Source organism: Mesoplodon bidens (genome assembly GCF_964165515.1).
Source record: "Mesoplodon bidens genome assembly, chromosome: 2".
Lineage (NCBI taxonomy): Eukaryota > Metazoa > Chordata > Mammalia > Artiodactyla > Ziphiidae > Mesoplodon > Mesoplodon bidens.
The window spans coordinates 118,248,181-118,269,786 of NC_138177.1; positions in this window are offsets into that span (position 1 = coordinate 118,248,181).

Below are 21,606 nucleotides of genomic sequence, written 5' to 3' on the forward strand. Positions count from 1 at the left end.
TCCTCAATTCCCCCTTTGCTTTTGGACTCACTGTGATCAGACTTTGCCCTCACTCTTCACTGAAATTGCTCTTACTATGGTCAGCACTTAATCATCAGATATGATTAACACTTTTCAGTCTTACTTCACCTTTTGGAATATCTGACTGCATTGACCATCTTATTCTTAAATCACACCTCTGTTTTGGCTTCTACTGAAATAAAAACGTACAACGTGAGAGTTCTGAGTTTCAGTTTTATTTGGAGATTTACTGAGGACTATAGCCCAAGAGACAGCATCTCAGATAGCTCTGAGGAACTGCTCAGAAGAGGTAAGAGGGAGGTCAGTATCTATGTGCTTTTGGCAAAGGGGGTACATGCACCCAAGCACACATCTCAGTAGAAGGTTGCTGCCCGTCATGAGGAACAGATAATCTTCATAAATGGTTTTAGTGCTTTTCTAAGTATGGGAAGGCACAAGAATCCAGGTTTATAAGAAATTTCTTCTGAAAATATTTAACTATTTGAAGCTTTGTTCTACCAGTTTTCCCAGAGTCTTATTCCTAATCTCTGTCCTGAACTCCTTTCAGGGTGTGTTAAAGGTCAGCAGCTGCAGTGGCTAATAACTCAATTCCACTTGTGATATCAACAAATTTGAATGAATTCCTCTCTTCTTGAAGCTTCCAAGGTATCTTGAGATTCCTGCACTTGTCAGGAGGTGGCCTTCATTATTCACCTGATAAATCTGCTGGGAACCTAAGAGTTTCTCATTTCTGGAGGGATGAGGTAGAGAGAAAAGATAAAAGTTTCAATTCTGCTTACAAGGATATAATTTACCAAATTGCTGTAAGCCATAATTAGCTTAAGGGGAAATGTTTCCTTATATCTGGAAAACACAGAGTAAAAGCTAGTAACATTTCAGACAAAAAATTTTTTAAAACATAAAAATTATAACCATATTCAGCAGTTCACTCAGTCCTATGTAACTAATCCTTGATCTCTTGTTAACAGTTTTATGAAGCCATCAGGGTTTCCATTAAAATTCTTTAATTCCTTACCCAGTTCAGCTGTATGATCTGAAATTTATCAGAAACCTGTACTTGTCAAACAGTCCTTTCTATGAATCTTGAAGACGAAGTTTTATTTTTTTGCAAAAACATCAATACAACAATAACTGTCTATAAATGACAAAAGATTTTTAAAGGCATAGTTAAAGATCTTATTTCAACGCAATTGACAAAGAAGCTTGGTTACTGCTGTGACATACAACATTTTAAGATAACTAGAATTATGACTGATAACAATTTGCCAGGACATACCAGATTTTTAGGAATTCCATATAATTTCTAGAATACCTGTATTAATAATATTTACCCCTATAACATAGGAAGATTTATCACTCATTTAACAATGCTTCCCATGTAATTTAACATACCAAATAAACCAAATTAATTTAATACCTTTTTTTGGACTTCCGTGTCAGTCCAGTGGTTAAGACTCTGCAGTGTCAATGCAGGGGGCATGGGTTCAATCCCTGGTCGGGGAACTAAGAAACCACATACTGCGTGGTGAGGCCAAAAGATAAATTAATTAATTAATTAAATAAAATTATTTCTTAAAAAAAAACAGGCTTTCCCTGGCAGTCCAGTAAGCCTCTGCACTTCCACTGCAGGGGCATGGGTTCAATCCCTAAGATCCCGCATGCCATGCAGCACAGCCAAAAAAAAATTTAATTAATTAATTGAAATTAAATAAAGAAAGAAAGATTTCAAAGACAAATTCAGAAAGTTATGATACATTACTAAAAAGGTAAAGAGGTACTTCCCTGGTGGCACAGTGGTTAAGAATCTGCCTGCCAATGCAGGGGACAGGGGTTCGAGCCCTGGTCCAGGAAGATCTCACATGCTGCAGAGCAACTAAGCCCATGCGCCACAACTACTGAGCCTGTGCTCTAGAGCCCATGAGCCACAACTTCTGAGCCCATGCGCTGCACCTACTGAGTCCATGTGCTGCAACTACTGAAGCCTGTGAGCCTAGAGCCTGTGCTCCACAAGAGAAGCCACCACAATGAGAAGCCCATGCACCACAATGAAGAGTAGCCTCCACTCGCTGCAACTAGAGAAAGCCCATGCGCAGCAACGAAGGCCCAATGCAGCCAAAAATAAATAAATAAAAAGGGAAAGAAACTTTACAATGTTACTGAAAGCAGATCGACATTCTAAGAGAACTTTGTTTTCTTCACAGAGAGAGAAAACCAAATTCAAGCTTTGCACCACTTTACCTTTAATCTTAAAATGTATCTACTCAATTAAATTCATTCTAATCTAAGTCAGTCCTGACCACACAAAGGATTCCTTTCTAAGGATTCTTTTTTAATTTCTTCCCCAGGACCCTTCCACAACTTGCTATATCCATATTAATTTGTCCCTTATTTTCTTTCTTATTCAGAAATAACCAGCTTTAAGAAAAAATTACTTTATTTTCCCTTAACAAAATGCATTTCTATTCCTCATATCTTCTTTCACTGAAAACACAACTCTTACTTTCCTTGCATAGTGAGATGTTTCCCTTATTATTTCTATTAGCTTTAAGTACATATTTTAATTAGAATTCTCAACTCTTAAAAATCTTAATTTCTAGTGAAAACAAAGAAGTAAGCACTTAGGAAATTTTACATTACGATTCTGTAGATTGGCAAACACTATTTATAATGTCTAAAAACATGCTTTCTTATAGAAAATGTCTCAGTGTGGCACCAAACATATTTATTAATAGTCCTTAAATATCTTTAGTTTCTCTGTAAAAGAAAGCCAGTGTTCAGTAATTAATGTTTCAGTATCATTTTATTTGGAAATGACCTAGATAGTCAATAAACTTCCATCATTTAACTTAATTTAGCAAAACTGTGAAGTTTCAAGTTAGCAAAATCTGGAGAGACTATTTTTAGGTAGACATTCTTAAAACATAATTATTCCTAAAGAGTTTACCTGTAGGTTCTTAACTCATTTATATTTAACTTACTTATTAAAAACTTCATCATACAAAGTTATTTTTCTTGGTAAATAAAAAAGCTGACAAACTTTGGTAAAGCTGACAAACTTTGCACCAGATATAGTAAGATCTTATTTGACTTCTAGTAAAGCTTGGTACAATCATACTATTATACTTAATGTTGATGACTCTAAAGACATATCTGTATTAACTAAACTAAATTTAATACCAAATATTAATTTAATACTGAATATTTCCCAGTTCACATGAACCTGAAATTCATTTGGGTTAGCTTCTTTTATATTTCTGAGAATTTATATAAGTACTTAATTTCCTTTAAGTCAATTAAATAGAACTCATTTGCAAATTAATTTTGGTAATACCATCTGGAGGTAGAGACATATCATATCTCTAACATACACACAGACATACATATATCCGTATAGACACAGAGAGATCTCACAGTTAGATTTTAAAACTTAGTCATGAATCATGTGTTATAATATAAAACTCACTAGTTCATAAGTATCAATTGGAATAAGTTAAGTTTACTCGTTTGAGTTTAAAAAGGCCTTCCCCACCCCCCCTTTTATTCTCAGTCTCAGGAACTGAAGATGGTCTAGATAAGACATGAATTTCTAAGAGCCCTAGTAGAACATTTACATCTCAAGACACAGAGAGAGAAATGCAAGATTCTCCTAGAAGGACTTTCCCTTAGGATCAGAATTCTGAAAGGATATTTTATAAAGTTGGCTTTCTTGAACTTAACTGCATATGCAATGAAAGAGCCCCAGCTTGGCCATTTTGGAGGCAAGATTTCCTTTAATTCCCAATTAAGTTGGTGCTTGTAAGTATAAGTTTTGTATATACATAACCTGGATTGGGTGTTAGTTGGAGGCTGGATTTCTTTCTTTTTTTTAAATTTAATTTTATTATTTTTTTTATACAGCAGGTTCTTCTTAGTTATCTATTTTATACATATTAGTATATATATGTCAATCCCAATTTCCCAGTTCATCCCACCACCACCACCCTTGCCCCTGCTTTCCCCTCTTGGTGTCCATATGTTTGTTCTCTACATCTGTGTCTCTATTTCTGCCTTGCAAACCGGTTCATCTGTACCATTTTTCTAGATTCCACATATATGCATTAATATATGATATTTGTTTTTCTCTTTCTGACTTAATTCACTCTGTATGACAGTCTCTAGGTCCATCCACATCTCTACAAATGACCCAATTTTGTTCCTTTTTAAGGCTGAGTAATATTCCATTGTATATATGTACCACAACTTCTTTATCCATTCCTCTGTTGATGGGCATTTAGGTTGCTTCCATGACCTGGCTATTGTAAATAGTGCTGCAATGAATATTGCAGTGCATGTGTCTTCTTGAATTATGGTTTTCTCAGGGTATATGCCCAGTAGTGGGATTGCTGGGTCGTATGGTAATTCTATTTTTAGTTTTTTTAAGGAGCCTCCATACTGTTCTCCATAGTGGCTGTATCAATTTACATTCCCACCAACAGTGCAAGAGGGTTCCCTTTTCTCCACACCCTATCTAGCATTTGTTGTTTGTAGATTTTCTGATGATGCCCATTCCAACCAGTGTGAGGTGATACCTCATTGTAGTTTTGATTTGCATTTCTCTAATAATTAGTGATATTGAGCAGCTTTTCATGTGCCTCTTGGCCATCTGTACATCTTCTTTGGAGAAATGTCTATTTAGGTCTTCTGCCCATTTTTGGATTGGGTTGTTTTTTTTTTAATATTGAGCTGCATGAGCTGTTTATATATTTTGGAGATTAATCCTTTGTCCGATGATTAGTTAGCAAATATTTTCCCCCATTCTGAGGGCTGCTTTTTTGTTTTGTTTATTGTTTTCCTTGCTGTGCAAAAGCTTTGAAGTTTCATTAGGTCCCATTTGTTTATTTTTGTTTTTATTTCCATTTCTCTAGGAGGTGGGTCAAAAATATCTTTCTGTGATTTATGTCAAAGAGTGTTCTTCCTATGTTTTCCTCTAAGGGTTTTATACTGTCTGGTCTTACATTTAGGTCTGTAATCCATTTTGAGTTTATTTTTGTGTATGGTGTTAGGGAGTGTTCTAATTTCATTCTTTTACATGCAGCTGTCCAGTTTTCCCAGCACCACTTATTGAAGAGACTGTCTTTTCTCCATATCCTTGCCTCCTTTGTCATAGATTAGTTGACCATAGGTGCATGGGTTTACCTCTGGGCTTTCTATCCTGTTCCATTGATCTATATTTCTGTTTTTTGTGCCAGTACCATATTGTCTTGATTACTGTAGCTTTGTAGTATAGTCTGAAGTCAGGGAGTCTGATTCCTCCAGCTCCATTTTTTTCCCTCAAGATTGCTTTGGCTGGAGGCTGGCTTTCTAATGCCCTTCTTTTAGGAATGGTGTTAGGCCAGCCTCCCGCCTAATCACCCAGTCCAGACCACTCAGTGTCTTTCAACTGAGCAAATCCCTGTATCTTTCAACTGGAGAGCCAGGTACCTGTTATATACCTCTAAACAAAACTTAGGCTCATCAACCAACAATTAGGAGAGCCAAGAACCAGAAGAGGCTTACTCAAATTCTTCTGGGCTCACCAAGGAGGCAGACAAGCACAAGAGGCCCTTCTGGTACCAAGGATCCAGATCCACATAAAGTTCAGGCAAAGGAGAGAAGTCTGCTCTGAGTCCCTTAGTGGTCACCAAAACTGTCAACTGAAATAAAAACACACAAAATGAGAACTCTGAGTTTCAGTTTTACTGGGGGACTTACTGAGGACTACAGCCCAGGAGACAGCCTCTTGGAAAGCTCTGAGTAACTGCTCAGAAAAGGTAAGGGGGAAGGTCAGTATCTATGTGATTTTGGCAAAGGGGGTACCTGCAACTAAACACGCATCTCAGTAGAAGGTTGCTGCTAGTCCTGAGGAACAGATATCTTCATTAATGGTTTTGGTGCTTTTCCAACTATGGGAAGATGCAAGAATCCAGGTTCATAGAAAATTCTCCTGAAAATATCTAACTATCTGAAAGCCTATTCTGCCAGTTTTCCCAGAGCACAGAGTACCTCACTCCTGATCTCTCCCCTGGCCTCCTTTCAGGATGCTAAAGCTCAGCAGCTGCAGCGGCTAATAACTCAATCCTTGTAGAGCCGAATGGCAATCAACCTTCATTAGTTAGCACTTCCTTACCTCTCCACATCTTTGCTAACTGCTACTCTGTAGGAACTTTGTTCTGCAAGGAAGGCATTTTTCCTTGGCCATCTTGTCTTCTTACCCTACATGCTCTCCCTGAGTGACCACATCTATTCTTCTGGTTTCCGCAGATGTTTTTGACCTCCAAATTTGTATCTACAACTCCATCTACCAGAAGGGGGATGTACTGTAGGAAACTAAAATTGAGATTGTACAAGTTCATCCTTTCTCCTGAAAAATACCTTTTTTTTCCTCCTGATTTCAGTAAACAGGGTCACATACTCAGCGGCCCAGACCAGACATATTTGAGTCATCATACCAAGCTTTTTTATTTTCCCTCACCTCTCATATCAATTGGGTCCTGAAAATCCATGTTTTCCTAATTAAGTTTAGCAGAATTACAGGGGGAGACGAAGAGAGTCTATTAATTCCTTAGGATAACTTAACATTTTTTGTGTTTATATTTCTATAACTTAAGAAATTAATATAAACATATTATGATTCATAGTCTGGTTCATACTCCCTCAAAATGGAATATTGTTACAGGATCTCAAGGCTTGAATTTACCTTTGTACTTATGGTTGTTATAGCACCAAATAGCATTACCTTGTCTTGAGCTAATGAAAAAAGATTAGAGAAAACCTAGTAAGTAGTATAAATAATGCATTCCCATCAAGTGAAATAATGTCACAATATATTGCCTGAGTAAAAAGCTTACTGAAATTTGATTAAAGAAAAGTAAGAAGAGAAGTGAGTCATCGTAGGGTATACGGCAGATACATTATCAATATCTACATGTGATGTATGAGGGATTAGTACAAGGGAACACAATAGGGTGTGAAGTTAAGAAAAACTTCAAAGATAAGAATCCCTTTAAGCTGTATCAAATAAAATATCAAATAAACAGGGCAAAATATTGGCATAGTGTGGGAAGTTTGAATTCTATAGCCCTTCTTTCTTTCTTTTCATATTTATTTTTTTTATTATCATTTAGTTTTGGCTGCGTTGGGTCTTTGTTGCTGCACGCGGGCTTTCTTTAGTTGTGGCAAGCGGGGGCTACTCTTTGTTGTGGTGCACAGGCTTCTCATTGCGGTGGCTTCTCTTATTGTGGAGCACGGGCACTAGGTACACAGCTTCAGTAGTTGTGGTACACAGGCTTAGTTGCTCCACAGCATGTGGGATCTTCCCAGACCAGGGCTTGAACCTGTGTCCCCTGCACTGGCAGGCAGATTCTTAACCACTGTGCCACCAGGGAAGCCCTCTATAGCCTTTCAATTCCGTTTAATTTCTAAATCCTATTTTTCTTTGCCTAGAGAGTGGAAGTTTCCCTTAAGGCCTACATCAAGTTCACCTTTACCGTAAAATCTCACTTAAGGGTGCTATATGTCAATTATATCTCAATAAAACTGGAAGAAAAGAAAATATCACTTGAGGGACCAGTTGTATCAGCCATAGTAACAGAAGGAAATAGATGGTACACTCAAATTAAGAATATATGGTGATGGTTTAATAAAAGGAATGGACAGGTAGCAGTCAGGGTATACTCATAACATATAGTATAATACCCCAGGGCCCTTTCTATTCCCAAGTCCAAAGAAATGAGGAATTAGGAAATTCTGTATAGAGAACCACCTTAAGAGGAGCTGTGACATTTGCTTGAAGGAACAGGTAACCAAAGGCAATCTAGAAGGAAAGCAGCTAGGGAAATGAATAGCCTGACCTAATATTACCCTTAGACCTGAGCAAAGGGAGCACCTACTCCAGCCCTCCTTCAGCTGCACAAAATCCTACAAGATATGGAGTCCACAGGGTCAAGGGGCATGGTAACCCAGAACTCATGCCCTCCATTCTAGACCATGCTCTGGATACACAGGATCCTGGGTTTCCCTGCTCAAGTGGCCCCAAGTCTGGTTCCAAAAACTGCTTAGGCTTTCCCAGGGTCAAGGCAGGTCAGCACCTGATGTGCACAACTGTATGCCTGGGGGGTGGCCCAGGAGCAGCTCTTTGCCACAATAAGAGGTGAGGGAAGGGGTGGGGGGAGCACAGAGCAGAGCTGGGTAGGAGAAGAATAAGGTTGGCTTCAGGCAGAGACCTGTTTCTCCCCATGTCCCTACATTCCTCTATGTAACTCTGATAATCTGGAGACCTCAAATTTTGAACCTGGCTTTTCAGATCATTATTAAAATACATTCGTCAAAATAGGAGGCTAGAACATATATTATTTGACAGTTTGTTTTTAAGCAATTAGTTTTCAGTAGTTAAGATATGGTAACTGGGCCTCCATGTGTACTCTTGCCCCACATCTCACACATGTGCCTACCCTGACTTCATTCTCCTCCCCAGGACACCTGCCTAAATGCAACCTTGAACCAAACCAGATGTCAGAGGGAAGAGAGTGTCTGTTGATATTGTCCAGGCTGCAGATGTCTCCAGGAAAAATTGGAAAAGATGAAGTTTGTGTCTAGAGAGGTTGGCATACCAGCCCACCTAATCCCATCTATTGTACCAGAAATATTTCTCTGCAGCAGAGTTCTGAATTTGCATATATGCTGACTTTTTTCACATATGGTAAATTGTCTACCCAACCACACAGTTCTTTGAAGTTAGAGAACATGTTTCATATTCCTCTTTGGTACCCTCTCCAGATTCTCAAGTAGTGTTATATATGTAATATATATCAGTAAATATCATTGGATAAAATAAACTGATCTTTGTTCCTACCTAAGACAAATGAATTAACTACAATTAATCAAAAATATTGCCTGGGGCTTCCCTGGTGGCGCAGTGGTTGAGAGTCCGCCTGCCGATGTAGGGGACATGGGGTCGTGCCCCGGTCCGGGAAGATCCCACATGCCGCGGAGCGGCTGGGCCCGTGAGCCATGGCCGCTGAGCCTGTGCGTCCGGAGCCTGTGCTCCGCAATGGGAGAGGCCACAACAGTGAGAGGCCTGCGTACCGCAAAAATAAAAAAAATAAAAAAAAAAAAAATATATTGCCTGGGGCTTCCCTGGTGGCGCAGTGGTTCAGAATCCACCTGCCAATGCAGGGACATGGGTTCGAGCCCTGGTCTGGGAAGATCCCACTGCCATGGAGCAACTAAGCCCGTGTGCCACAACTACTGAACCTGCGCTCTAGAGCCTGCAAGCCACTAATGAAGCCTGCGCACCTAGAGCCTGTGCTCCATAAGAGAAGCCACCGCAATGAGAAGCCCCTCACACCACAATGAAGAGTAGCCCCCGCACGCCATAACTAGAGAAAGCCCGCACACAGCAAAGAGGACCCAAGGCAGCCATAAATAAATAAATAAATAAATAAATAAATAAATAAATAAATAATTTTAAATATATATATATATTGTCTTTGCTTTACATCTAGGCGTAGAGTTCAACCCAGTTATCAATCTACAGTACTTCCACTCAGTAGCATTTTGTGTTGCTACAGCCTAAAAGTATCAACTATAAAATCAAGTATGAGTTGAGTCATAAAAAAAAAATTCTAAGATTAAATTAATATAACTTTATATGCCTGCCAAAAGCAATAATATTACCTTGTTTGTAAGAAAACATGTAGTCAACAAATACATCATAAGACAAATTTACTAACTTGTTTTTCCCAGCAAATATAGCCTCTAATAACATGTAACATTAGTAGTTCTGAAGAAACACACACTGCCCACCCCACTCAACACCATTTCCCTCCCCCACACCAGTTATGTATGTATCCAGTAAGCAAATACTTGGGAGAAAATAAACACAGGATTTGTTAAACCATAGGCAGTTTTCCCTGGAACTAAAGATAGCATGTTTTATAGTTGCATGGCAACAATGAACAACTGAAGATGACAAGTAGGCAAGGAAACAACCCTTATTTAGCTGAAATTCAGATAAATACTTTTAGGAATAATTGGAAATAAAGAACTGGAAAATGCGAAGAGGAAAAGGAGGTGAAGTGATATAGTAGGAAGAATAAGATAATAATATGTAGTTGTTTGCTGAGCACCTACTGTGTGTCTGGCATAGTGTTCACTATGTTACATGCATTGTCTCATCCATCGATACTTGGAGGAAACCCTCTGGCTTGGAATCCAACTTACTCTGCATCTCTAAGGTTATGGTAAATAAAACAGTAAAGAAACAATAATAGATGTGAACAGTAAACTAATTTAACATAAGTCCTTCTATAATAATATAAGTATGAAAAAGCTGCATGGGATTTAGAAAGTCTCATTCAAAAGTCACATATTTTAATCATTCGAGAACTGTATTCAGAACTGAAAATAGTAATTAGTTGGCATATAAGCCCTTGATGACTCTTCAGAGTTGGGCAAATAATTTCCTTTATATAGAATCCAAAATAGTATTTAGAGTAAAACAAATATTCTCGATAAAATCGATAACTAAGTAACCTTTGAAGATAACCATTATAGTGATTTGAAGGTCAGGATGTAGCAAAGGCTAAAAAAATGTAATTTCTCTAAGGAAAAATATCTCACATAAGAGTAGAAATAGTGGAGCAATTATATTACATATCAAAAATATGAAATCTGGGGTTGCTTCCATTTGCTGGGAGAAAAGGTGACAGATTGTCAGCACCTGATAGTCATTAGTGGTGAGGAGATAATTGTCTCCAACTGTTCCATTTTTAATTTCAAATACATGCAAATAATAGGTTCTGAAACAGGGCCAAATATTTTTCAGTTTGTTCCTCGGTTTTATTGGAAAAATTATACAGTAATAGTTATCCAAAAATATTTTGCCACATTTGATAATTAAATTAGAATACTGAACTTACCCAGAAAGTTTTAAAACTAAGAATTTTATCTGAAAACTAATCAGTATAATATAACCTCTGTCATTTAACGTAATATAATACAGGTTTTGCTGTAATTTTAGCAGAGACAGGGCTGAAGTTTTTATCTGCCAAGCAGAATGCAGAGAATGTTGATTTACATGACATACATATAAATTCAAAACCCAAATGGAATTTTTTTTTTTTTTTTTTTTTTTTTTGCGGTACGCGGGCCTCTCACTGTTGTGGCCTCTCCCGTTGTGGAGCGTAGGCTCAGCGGCCATGGTTCACGGGTCCAGCCGCTCCACCGCAAGTGGGATCTTCCCAGATTGGGGCACGAACCCGCGTCCCCTGCATCGGCAGGCGGACTCTCAACCACTGCGCCACCAGGGAAGCCCCCAAATGGAATTTTTAAGTGGGCATACTGCTTTCCATTTTCAAGAGTCAAGTAAACAAATAGAAATGATGAATTTATATATTTTAAAAAAGGAAAAAATCAGCCATAAGGGAATGTTACACAGCGATGGTACTATTTTCCATACTTGCCACAACTGTTATAAATCAGGGAAACTGTTCAGGATACCGATTAAGTGCATGAGTATTGGATTAAGTGACCTGATTCAAGTCATCAAGACATTATATAATAGTAATTGACTATGATTTGGAACAAATCTTTTAATCTCTTGGCTAATTTTTCATACTTGAAGGTATTTACTTTTTTTTTTTTTGGCCTCAAAGCGTACAGGATCTTAGTTCCGCCACACCCGCTCCCTCTGCATTGGAAGCACGGAGTCTTAACCAATGGACTGCCAGGGAAGTCCCTGAAGATATTACTTCTTATGGATACTGTGAAGGTTACATGAAATAACATGTAGATCAGGTGGCATAACACCTAGCACATAGTAAGGGATTAAGGAATATTCGTTATTACTGCATAATAGATAATCATAACGAAAATGAATGACATGCTGTAATGTCCTATAGTATTTTCTGAATCAAGTATGTGTTCTATGTTTGATAAGCTTTCATATGGAATATTTCATTGTACTCAAACTTTGAAAATAGGCTATCTGAACATGGTATATATTTAATTATTCAAAATAATGAATCAGACTATTTTATTCCAAATATTTTGGATGAATAAAAGTTGGTTTAGTGAATATAAATTATAAAAGAAATCTTAAGAAAAAACACTTTCAATCCAATCATTTTAAAATATAATAGGAAATTTCAACAGTTTAATTATGCTTATTATTACATGTTTATCTGCTCATTAAATCAAATCCTGAAGTACATTTATTTGGCAAATGAGTATTGCGAGTTATAAAATAAACTGGAAAATTATCAAACAACCTGTCTTCATGATTCATTGTATTTAATATTTCTTTAATTCAGAATAGTCTATTTCTAAATTATTTCAATTTATTGTGTTTCAAAGACATGTTGCATTATCTGCCTCCTTGGACATTTTTCTTAAATAAAAATATTAACAAATAAATTCCACAAGATATCTATTTAAATTATTCAGCATAAATTCAGTCCAACATGTATTGAGAAATTGTTTTGTAAAAGGCCTGACCTAAATGTTGGGAAAGAAAAGTCTATTTTCAGGAAAACCCAGTCTAATGAGGAAGAGTTATGTAATTGTGAATTATACAAGGCAGATTATAATGAGCTCTACAAGGAAATAAGCAGAATGAGGGAAAGATTGATTCTGATCAAAGAGATTAGGAATATCTCATATTTTAGGTAGATCTCGATTTTGACAGAAGATGGGATTAGAATGGTATAAGAACTACATGAGGAGAAAACCTGAGGGGATTTCTTTCTGCACAGGCCAAATATTAGATGTGAATGGCTTATGTTATATATGTGCCTAAGTTTGGAATAAATGTATAAAACTGAAAAAGCAGGTCAATACTAGATGATAAATGATCTTGAATACTAGGAAGAAGTTTGAACTTTATTTTGTAAGCAATTGATGATAACCAATGATGTGATTAATGCAGAACACCAGACCAGCAATAAGGATACCTGGTCCAAGTTCTACTGCCACTTGGCTCACGTGCACGTCATTCATCAACTCTGGGCATCAGTTTCCTCACTTGCAAAACTGAGAGTTGAACTGAATCATCTAAGATTCCTTTAAATACAAAAGTAATGTAATTCTGGTGAGTTCCCTGGTGGTCTAGCGGTTAGGATTTGGCACTTTCACTGATGGGGCCCGAAACTGGGCCACTGGTTGGGGAACTGAAATCCCATTAACAGTGAGGCGCGGCCAAAAAAAAGTAATATAATTCTATGATTCAATATAAAACTATGGGACTACTTTAACTTTTTATCATTCTGTGTAATTTACAAGCTGAAGATGGATTATTCCTATTTAAATAGAAAATAGAAAAATTTAAATCATATCATCCTCATGGTTGTTAAATGATGATTCAATTTTGCTGAAATCTGGCTCTAAATCTATAACAAATAAACATTTTCTTTCTGGAAATTAAATAAAATATATTCTAGCACAGGGAACTATACTCAATATTTTGTAATAACCTACAAGGGAAGAGAAGCTTAAAATATATATACATATATATATATATATATATATATATATATATATATATGTATAACTGAATCACTTTGCTGTACACTTGAAACTAACACCACATTGTAAATCAACTATACTTCAATTAAATAAATGAAGACATAAATACATAAATAAAATAAATTCCCCCAAAGAAAGTTTATCTCATCTTCTGCCATTATAGCACTTTCTTCTCTGCCAGGATCTCAAATGCTTTGAAAAAATACAGACTGCCATAAAAATTCAAAGCAAAATATTTAGGCACAGTATCTGTCATTTAATAAATATCTGTGAAATTATTTTCTCTTTCCTTCCTATTTCTATTATTAACTTTAACTCAAGACCTCAAAATTTCTTAACACAATCATTGGATCATCTTGCAATTGGTCTCATTTGTCTTGTGCTGTATCTTTCCTACATTTGCCATACTTCTGTGAGTGATCTTAGTAAACTTAAATCTAATTGTGTTGCTTCCCTGTATAAAATTGCTTACAGCAGTAGTTCTCAAAGTGTGGTCCCCAGACCAGCACTATAAGCATCACTCACAAACTTTTTATAAGTGCAGGTTCTCAGGTCCCACCACAAACCTATGGTCCATGTTTTAACAAGCTCTCCAGGTGAGTCTGATGTACCCTAAATTTGGGGATAACTGGCTTGTAGGATAAAAATGTACCTTAGGCTAGGATACATCCAGCACCAGTTCCTCATGTATTCCCCGGCCTCTCTCCCAAATCACACCCTATATTTTAGCCTTGCCATTATTTTATCTGGCCATTCCTTAAATACTATTATACTTCCTTTTGCTCACTGTACTCCTGGAAAGCATTTTCCCAACATGGTAGCCTGATAGCCCCCTGCTCACTTTTCACAATTCTGCTGAAGTGTATCTGAAGTATTGTAGCAGATATAGATATTATATGGAACTTCTGATAAGCCCCAATAAGAGAATTAGAATGCAAAGCCCTAGGATTGTGCAGTAAGGGCATACTTTCTAATGCCAACAACCATTCTCCCTTTGAAAAGCAGCTCCTGACTTGCTGATGGGTGCTGGTAGAGACTCATCACCTGATGGAGGGACACCAAGTGATTACACAAGCTGAGCTGCTCCTCGTGAAGTGAATGTTACTTGGTCAACCAAATCATACAGTCGAAACATGCACTCCATTATTTGTTTTTTGTTTTTTGTTTTTGTTTGTTTTTTTATTTTATTTATTTATTTTTCTTTTTTTTCATGCACTCCATTATTAATGGAAATAATAGAATAATGCATTCCATTAAATAGAAATGATATGGCAACACTGGGGTCAAGTAAAGACCACTTAGAAAGGGGGAAAAAACACAGGCCTGGATCTGCACAGTATTGCTGGCACCAGCCAGAAATGGAAAGCTATTGCATGACATCCCACTTGGGGTGGGCCTGAAACACATGGTGAAGGGAAATCCCCCCAATATGCAGAACTTTGGGCTGTTCACTTGATGGTCCACTTTGCATGGAAAGAAAAATGCCCTGGTATCTATTTACTTTGGCCACATTCCCCCAGGTACTCTAGCTGATATGTAAATTAACAAAGGGAATGGATGAGTTTAAAGTCATGTGAAGAGCCCAAGGGCACAGAACTTCAGGCACTGCCTAAGCACTATTGATCATTCTGGTTTGCTGCTTATCCATTAAGCAACTTCTTTGTCAGAGTATTACCTTTGAGTCCTCAGTGAGAAGCACAATGGGAGAAGTAATTCAATAGTACAAGGATTTTAAAGGAAAGGTGGAGGAGGAATAAATATCCAAGGCCTACCAGTCAGTCTACATTCATTTTCATCACCACCTCAACAACGAGGCTTTGCATTGCCCTGATAATACTCTACAGTTATCAGCATCTGAAACCTGGACTGTTGCATCCATTTTCAGAAGTGAAGCTGGGACTTCCATGGTGGCGCAGTGGTTAAGAATCCGCCTGCCGGGGCTTCCCTGGTGGCGCGGTGATTAAGAATCCACCTGCCAAAGCAGGGGACACAGCTTCGAGCCCTGGTCCAGGAAGATCCCACATGCCGCAGAGCAACTAAGCCTGTGTGCCACAACTACTGAGTCTGCGTTCTAGAGCCTGTGAGCCACATCTACTGAGCCAGCATGCTGCAACTACTGAAGCCTGAGCACCTAGAGCCCATGCTCCGCAACAAGAGAAGCCACCGCAATGAGAAGCCTGCGCACCACAATGAAGAGTAGCCCCTGCTCGCCACAACTAGAGAAAGCCAGTGTGCAGCAACGAAGACCCAAAATGGCCAAAAATTAAAAATATATAATAAATAAATTTATATAAAAAAAAAAGAAAAAGAATCCACCTGCCAATGCAGGGGACATGGGTTTGAGCCGGGTCTGGCAAGATCCCACATGCTGCGGAGCAACTAAGCCAATGAGCCACAACTACTGAGCCCCAGTGCCACAACTACTGAAGCCCACGTGCCTAGAGCCTGTGCTCGCAACAAGAGAAGCCACTGCAATAAGAAGCCCACACAACGCAATGAAGAGTAGCCCCAGCTAGCCGCAACTAGAGAAAGCCCACGCACAGCAACAAAGACCCAACGCAGCCCAAAAATAAATAAATAAATAAATATATTTAAAAAAAAGTGAAGCTGCAAGTAATATCTATTACAAGGTAATGCAGGAGAAAGATAAGTGCAGACTTAAGCTTTTCTCCAACTAGTCCTTTCACTGCTGCCTCACCAGCCTGCCACCCGTCAATCCTGACAACCTAGTTCAAGACAGTTCAAACTCCATAGGGTTCCTCTTATTTCCACCTCGTTCTGTAGTTTCTCTAGGGTTGATTATCAGAGAGGGAGCTTGCAGCTCCTGCTGTTATCCTATCTTAGCCAGGGACTAGAAACTCTCAAATTCTCATGAATGCAATACCTGGCATATAGCTTGCTCTTAAATGTTTAATTACTGCTGAATGAATAAATTCTGGCACTAAGGCCTGAAACTAGAATTCTAAGTTCATTTCCAGTTGAAAATATGCTATGATTAATAATAACTAATATTTATTATTGAGCCAAACATGATTATAGGTGCTTATTTCTTTAATGAAGTAATGCATGCAATAGATGAAACAACTATGATTTCCTTTTGTGTTCTGAGAGGGAACTAAGAAAAAGAAGCATAACGTAAGCCTTCTGCACCCACAAGTTCCACACCCACGAATGGAAAATATTCAAAAAAAAATTCCAGAAAGTTCCAAAGATCAAAACTTGAATTTGCTAAGCTCTGGCAACTATTTACATAGCATTTACATTGTATTTACAACTATTTGCATAGCATTTACATTGTATTAGGTATTAAAAATAATCTAGAGATGATTTAAAGCATAGCGGAGGATATGCTTAGGTTATATGCAAACACTACACCATTTTATATAAGGGACTTGAGCGTCCCCAGATTTTGGTATCCATGGGGATCCTGGAACCAATCCCCCATGGGCTATACTTTTTTACAATAATAACATAAAACTTAAATGTTCACTATGTGTGATGGTTAACTTTGTGTCCACTTGACTGGGCTAAGGGATGCCAAGATAGCTGATAAAGCATTATTCCTGTGTGTGTCTGTAAGGGAATTTCTGGAACAGATTAGCATCTGATTCAGTAGACTGAGTAAAGAGATCTGCCCTCATCAATGTGGGCAAGAATTATCCATATCCAATCTTAACCAATCGTTGAGAGCAATCAAGGGAACTAAAAGGGAAAGAAAGGGCAAATCACACTCTCTCTTCTTGGGCTGACACATCCATCTTTTCCTACCCTGGGATGTTGGAGCTCCTCATTTGAGGGCCTTCATACTCTGGACTACTCCAGGGTCCTCTGATTCTCAGGCTTTTGGACTTGGACTGAATTATACCACTGGCTTTCCTAATTCTCCAGCTGGCCTATGGCAGACTGTGGGACTTCTCAGTTTCCATAACTGCATGAGCCAATTCCTACAATAAATCTCCTCTTATATATATATATATCTATACCAATACAGATATATATCCTATTGGTTCTGTTTCTCTGGAGAATCCTAATTCATACACTAGGCATTATGATTAACCTATAGAGCTAATATCTTCCACATAAATTTAGTCAACTAGTACCTTGACGTTTTTTCCTAGGAAAAAGAAGAAACTTTAGTTTTTCTGAAAATGTATTTTCATGAATTTGGTGTGTGGTTTTTTGTTTGTTGTTTGTTTGTTTTATTATATATTTATTTATTATTTATTTATTTTGGCTGCACCTGGCCTTAGTTGTGGCACTCAGGATCTTCGTTGCGGCATGCAGACTTCTTAGTTGCAGCCTGCAGACTTCTTAGTTGAGGCATGTGGTCTCGTAGTTGTGGCATGGATACAGGATCTAGTTCCCTGATCAGGGATCAAACCCAGGCCACCTGCATTAGGAGAGTGGAGTCTTACCCATGGACAACAATGGAAGTCCCTAAATTTGTAAATTATGCATATACACACAGCACCTAATGCAAATTAATTTTCTAATAATTTCCTTTTTTTTTTTTTTTTTTTTTTGTGGTACACGGGCCTCTCACTGTTGTGGCCTCTCCCATTGCGGAGCACAGGCTCCGGACGCGCAGGCTCAGTGGCCATGGCTCACGGGCCTAGCCGCTCCACGGCATGTGGGATCTTCCCGGATTGGGGCATGAACCCATGTCCCCTGCATCGGCAGGCGGACTCTCAACCAGTGTGCCACCAGGGAAGCCCTCTAGGTATTTTTTGATTTCCTCTTTGATTTCTTCAGTGATCTCTTGTTTATTCAGTAGTGCATTGTTTAGCCTCCATGCGTTTGTATTTTTTATAGATTTTTTCCTGTAACTGATATCTAGACTCATAGTGTTGTAGTCAGAGTAGATACTTGATATAATTTCAATTTTCTTAAATTTATCAAGGCTTGATTTTTGACCCAAGATATCACCTATCCTGGAGAATGTTCCACGAGCACTTGAGAAGAAAATGTTTTCTGTTGTTTTTGGATGGAATGTCCTATAATTATCAATTAAGTCCATCTTGTTTAATGTATCATTTAAAGCTTGTGTTTCCTTATTTATTTTCATTTTGGATGATCTGTCCATTGGTGAAAGTGGGGTGTTAAAGTCCCCTACTACGATTGTGTTACTGTCGATTTCCCTTTTAATGGCTGTTGGCATTTGCCTTATGTATTGAGGTGCTCCTATGTTGGGTGCATAAATATTTACAATTGTTATATCTTCTTCTTGGATTGGTCCCTTGATCATTATGTAGTGTCCTTCTTTGTCTCTTGTAATAGTCTTTATTTTAAAGCCTATTTTGTCTGATATGAGAATTGCTACTCCAGCTTTCTTTTGGTTTCCATTTGCATGGAATATCTTTTTCCATCCCCTCACTTTCAGTCTGTATGTGTCCCTAGGTCTGAAGTGGGTCTCTTATAGATAGCATATATATGGGTCTTGTTTTTGTATCCATTCAGCCAGTCTATGTCTTTTGGTTTGAGCACTTAATCCATCTGCATTTAAGGTAGTTATCGATATGTATGTTCCTATTACCATTTTCTTAATTGTTTGTTATTGTAGGTCTTTTCCTTCTCTTGTGTTTCCTGCCTTAGAGAAGTTCCTTTAGCATTTGTTGTAAAGCTGGTGTGGTGGTGCTGAATTCTGTTAGCTTTTGCTTGTCTGTAAAGGTTTTAATTTTTCTGTCAAATCTGAATGAGATCCTTGCTGGGTAGAGTAATCTTGGTTGTAGGTTTTTTCCTTTCATCATTTTAAATATGTCCTGCCTCTCCCTGCTAGCTTGCAGAGTTTCTGCTGAAAGATCAGCTGTTAACCTGATGGAGATTCCCTTGTATATTATTTGTTGTTTTACCCTTGCTGCTTTTAATATTTTTTCTTTGTATTTAATTTTTGGTATTTTGATTAATATGTCTTGGCATGTTTCTCCTTGGATTTATCTTGTATGGGACTCTCTGTGCTTCCTGGATTTGATTGACTATTTCCTTTCCCATATTAGGGAAGTTTTCAACTATAATCTCTTCAAATATTTTCTCAGTCCCTTTCTTTTTCTCTTCTTCTTCTGGGACCCCTATAATTCGAATGTTGGTGTGTTTAATGTTGTCCCAGAGGTCTCTGAGACTGTCCTCAATTCTTTTCATTCTTTTTTCTTTATTCTGCTCTGCAGTAGTTATTTCCACTATTTTATCTTCCAGGTCACTTATCAGTTCTTCTGCCTCAGTTATTCTGCTCTTGATTCCTTCTGGAGAATTTTTAATTTCATTTATTGTGTTGTTCATCATTGTTTGTTTGAGCTTTAATTCTTCTAGGTGCTTGTTAAACGTTTCTTGTATTTTCTCCATTCTATTTCCAAGATTTTGAATCATCTTTACTATCATTACTCTGAATTCTTTTTCAGGTAGACTGCCTATTTCCTCTTCATTTTTTTGTTCTGGTGGGGTTTTTCCTTGCTCCTTCATCTGCTGTGTTTCTCTGTCTCCTCATTTTGCTTAACTTACTGTTATTGGGGTCTCCTTTTCACAGGCTGCAGTTTTGTAGTTCCCATTGTTTTTGGTGTCTGCCCCCAGTGGGTAAGATTGGTTCAGTGTGTTGTGTAGGCTTCCTGGTGGAGGGGACTGGTGCCTGTGTTCTAGTGGATGAGGCTGGATCTTGTCTTTCTGGTGGGCAGGTCCACGTCTGGTCATGTGTTCTGGGGTGTCGGTAACCTTATTATGATTTTAGGCAGCCTCTCTGCTAATGGGTAGGGTTGTGCTCCTGTCTTGCTAGTTGTTTGGCATAGGGTGTCCAGCACTGTAGCTTGCTGGTCATTGAATGGAGCTGGGTCTTAGCGTTGAGATGGAGATCTCTGGCCGAGCTTTTGCCGTTTGATATTACATGGAGCCAGGAGGTCTCTGGTGGACCAATGTCTTGAACTTGGTTCTCCCACCTCAGAGGCACAGGCCTGACACCCAGCCGGAGCACTAAGACCCTGGCAGCCACACGGCTCAGAAGAAAAGGGAGGAAAAAAAGGAAGATAGAACAAAAAAATTAAATAAAATAATGTTATTAAAATAAAAAATAGGGCTTCCCTGGTGGCGCAGTGGTTGAGAGTCCGTCTGCCGAAGCAGGGGACATGGGTTCGTGCCTCGGTCCGGGAAGATCCCATATGCCGTGTAGCGGCTAGGCCCATGAGCCATGGCCGCTGAGCCTGTGAGTCCGGAGCCTGTGCTCCACAACGGGAGAGACCACAGCAGTGAGAGGCCCGCGTACCACAAAATAAATAAATAAATAAATAAATAAATAAATAAATAAATAAATAAATAAATAAATAAATAAAATTATTAAAAAGAAAGAAGAGAGCAACCAAACCAAAAAACAAATCCACCTATGATAACAAGCACTAAAAACTATACAAAAACAAAAACAGAGAGCCAGAACCCTAGCACTAATAGTAAAAGTAAAGCTACAGAGATAAAATCACAAAAAGAATCATACACATACACACTCACAAAAAGAGAAGAACAAAAAATATACCTATATCTATATATATATATATAAAAGGAAGAGAGCAACCCAATCAAAAAACAAATCTACCAATGACAATAAACTCTAAATACTAAACTAAGATAAACATAAAAGCAGAAACAAATTAGATGCAGAAAGCAAATGCCATGTCTATAGTTGCTCCCAAAGTCCACACCTTCAATTTTGTGATGATTCGTTGTCTATTCAGGTATTCCAGAGATGCAGAGTACTTCAAGTTTATTGTGAAGATTTAATCCACTGCTCCTGAGGCTGCTGGGAGAGATCTCCCTTTCTCTTCTGTGTTCGCACAGCTCCTGGGGTTCAATTTTGGATTTGGCCCCGCCTCTGCACGTAGGTCCCCTGAGGGCATCTGTTCTTGCCCAGAAAGGACGGGGTTAAAGTAGCAGCTGCTTAGGGGGCTCTGGCTCACTCAGGCTGGGAGGAGGGAGGGCTATGGAATGTGGGGTAGCCTGTGGCGGCAGAAGCCAGCATGATGCTGCAACAGCCTGAGGCGCCGTGTGTTCTCCTGGGGAAGTTGTCCCTGGATC